This window comes from Tamandua tetradactyla, chromosome 1, assembly GCF_023851605.1.
Source record: "Tamandua tetradactyla isolate mTamTet1 chromosome 1, mTamTet1.pri, whole genome shotgun sequence".
NCBI lineage: Eukaryota > Metazoa > Chordata > Mammalia > Pilosa > Myrmecophagidae > Tamandua > Tamandua tetradactyla.
Window position 1 is genome coordinate 63,564,005 of NC_135327.1, and position 3,532 is coordinate 63,567,536.

Consider the following 3,532-nt stretch of genomic DNA (forward strand, 5'->3'; position numbering starts at 1 on the left):
TCCAAATATTGGAGGATTTCCCTAAGTCCTTTCTGTTATTGATTTCTAATTTGTTTCCATTGGGTTTGTAGAACACACTCAAGTATTGTAAAATTATTGAAAACGTGTCATATTGTCTGTCTTGAATAGTGTTTCATGTGTGTTTAAAAAAAAAGTACCTTCCACTGAGTGGAGTGTTCCAACGTGACAATTAATCAAGTTGATTGATAGTGATTTTTGTGTCTTTGGTATTCCTGCTGAATTTCTTTCTAGTTGTTGTCAGTATTGAGCATGAAATATTAAAAACTCTGCAGGCTCTGCCGACATCATGTCTCTCCTATTGATGAAAGTCCTGTGCAGAAAGGTCAAGAAGGAGAACTTAAAATTGCAGCAGTAAACTCTCAAGCTACAGCGGCCTCAAATGTGAGCCTTTTAGAAACCCAAAATGGAAATGTGTCTGAAGAAACCATGGAAGCTGTTTTAGTCCCTAAAACAGTTTATGAATGTGAGCTTGTCAGAAGCCCAAAATGGAAACATGTCTAGTGAAGCACTGAAAAATGTCAAAGTTAAAAATTCCCCAAAGATATCTACTGTATTAACCAATGAGGAAGTAGCAACTAAGCCACCCAATTCAGAATTTAAAAAGAAAAGGAAGAAAAAGAGAAAAATTATAGAAAATGTTGGCCTGATGCCAAAAAAAAAAAAAAGCAAAAACCAAAGATAAAGCAGAGGGTGAAGAAGAAGATGTTGGAGCTCCTAAAGAAACAGAAAATAGCATGAAGAAGCCCGATGATGAAATGCCCAGCTTGCCCCCTGGGATTGACAGGAACTTTTGAGGATACTTCATTCACATCCCTAACTAATACTGTCAATGAAGATACGCTGAAGGCAATAAAAGAAATGGGCTTTATGATATGACTAAAATTCAACATGACAGTGTCAGACCACTTCTGGAAGGCAGAGATCTTCTAGCGGCTGCAAAGACACGCAGTGACAAACCCTGGTATTTTTCATCCATGCTATTGAACTCATTGTTAAGTTAAAATTCATGCCCAGGAATGGAACAGGTGTCCTTATCCTCTCGCCTACTAAGTAACTGGCCATGCAGACTTCTGGTGTACTTAAGGAGCTAATGACTCACCATGTCCATGCATAGGGGTTGATAATGTGGGACAGTAACAGATCTGCTGAAGCAAAGAAGCTTGCTAATGTGATCAACATCTTTGTGGCTATGCCAGGTCGACTCCTGGGCCATATGCAGAATACCCAAGGGTTCATGTATAAAAACCTGCAGTGTCTGGTAATTGATGAGGCTGATCATATCTTGGATGTTGGGTTTGAAGAGGGATTAAAGCAAATCATCAAACTTCTGCCAATACGCAGACAGACCATGCTCTTTTCTGCCATGCAAACTCGAAAAGTTGAAGACCTGGCAAGAATTTTGCTGAAAAAGTAGCCATTGTATGTTGGTGTTGATAATAAAATTAATGCAACAGTGGATAGCCTTTAGCAGGGATATGCTGTCTGTCCCTCTGAAAGACATTCCTTCTGCTCTTCACATTCCTTAAAAAAAAAAAAAAAGAAGAAAATGATGGTGTTCTTTTCACCCTGTAAATCTGTGAAATACCACTACGAGTTGATGAACAACATTGATTTGCCTGTCTTGGTCATTCACAGAAGGCAGAAACAAATAAGTAGACAACAACGTTCGTCCAGTTCTTGCAGATTCAGGGACATTGTTGTGTACAGATGTGGCAGCTCGAGGACTGTATGTTCCTGAAGTTGACTGGATTGTTCAGTATGACCCTCCAGATGCCCCTAAGGAATATATTCATCCTGTGGGTAGAACAGTCAGAGGCCTAAATGGAGGAGGACACACCTTGCTCATTTTGCGCCCAGAGAAATTGGGTTTTCTTTGTTATTTGAAGCAATCCAAAGTTCCTTTAAGTGAATATGAGTTTTCCTGGTCCAAGATTTCTGACACTCAATCTCAGCCAGAGAAATTGATTGAAAAGAACTACTTTCTTAATAATTCAGCTCAGGAAGCATATAAGTCTTACATTCAAGCATATAATTCCCATGCTCTGAAACAAATCTATAATGTTAGTAACCTAAATGTACCTTAGGTTGCTGTATCATTCAGATTCAAGGTGCCTCCTTTTGTTGATCTGAATGTGAATAGCAATGATGACAATCAGAGAAAGAGAGGAGGTGGCAGGTTTGGCTACCAGAAAGCCAAGAATATGAAGAAGTCCAAAATCTTCAAAAATATTAGCAAGAAATCATTCTGAGAGCAGGAAGTTCTCTCACTGAAGACATACCTTCTTTTCATCTTGAATAACTTTGTCCTGAAATAGATTTTTTCCCTTGCTCTAACAGAGAAACTTATTTTTATGATTTATGCTCTTCACTAATAAGAGTATTGATTAACTTTTTATTTCTAGCAAATCTCTTTCTTATTTTTTGGGTAGAAAACCATTTAGTTTATCTTGGTTGCCCAAAGACAAATCAAGGGATATTGTGGTCTCTGTTGTCATGATACAGTATTTTAATTTATAATTTCCCCCACAAATTTATATCATTTTTACTAGAAATCTTTCTGTATGTACCGTTCCTGATGCTTAAAAAGTCTTGCTTTATTTTTTGGTTTTGGTTGTTTCTTGGATTTTCACAGCAGTTCTCGATCCTTCCTGGAAATGCTGCAGTATTAAAAGGCAGAGATCTTGGGGAAATACCTTGGAAACACTTCAGGTTAAAGGTGGTATTAATTTTATGTATTGCATGCTATTTTAGTAAAGCACTGCTGCCAATCTTTACATTTGAGGGGAAAATCTGAGCCTCAGTTATACCAATATAGGTGTAATCTGCTGTTCTATGTTTGGTAACCTTGCAAAGACACTTTAAAGAAAAAAAAATTAGGACACCCATTCAAATCTGTTAATTTTGAAGTGGTTTGGATTTTTTGTACTTCTTTTGACTTTGTGGAATATTTAAACAATAAGACAACATACCAGTATACTCATAGCAAGGCCATCAAATAGTCACTGCTCAGTGAACGTTTATGATAAGTGTCTTTGTGAGTAAAATTGCCTCTTCCAGAATCCATGAAACAAAAATAGAGTGGCAGTGAAAGTTGAAAATGAGGGAAGGTCAGAGAAAACAGTATACCCAGTGGTTTAGTCAGGTGAGTCTTCTATTGTAGGAGCACTTGATTTCTAGTGAGTTTTATGTAGTGTGGTAGTTCTGTTTTGTAGCGGTTCAAAACCAGAGTTGCTAACATCATTTTGCTGTTGTGCTAGTTAACCTTCATGTCCTCCCATGAAACATAAGTACACTGAGAACATCAAGTGTAGGGCAAACAACCTTATAAGTAGCATTCCGAAAGGAAACGAAGGAATGCTAAGCTTTGGCTCTGGACTTGTCCACCGGCACCTGGCTGGTCCTGTCCTCCTGGGGATCAGACATGGGCTGCAGGGCTCTGAACTGCCATTTAATACCTTTCCATCCAATAGCTTCTTTTGTTTGTTTCAGAAATAATCATGTTTCAAAAAAT

The 3,532-nt window shown here is 38.0% G+C and overlaps 1 pseudogene; it reads left to right on the forward strand.

The window, feature by feature from the left end:
* Positions 1-307: 307 nt before the first annotated feature.
* On the forward strand, positions 308-2,292 carry LOC143648107 (ATP-dependent RNA helicase DDX18 pseudogene; annotated as a pseudogene).
* The last annotated feature ends 1,240 nt before the right edge of the window (positions 2,293-3,532 follow it).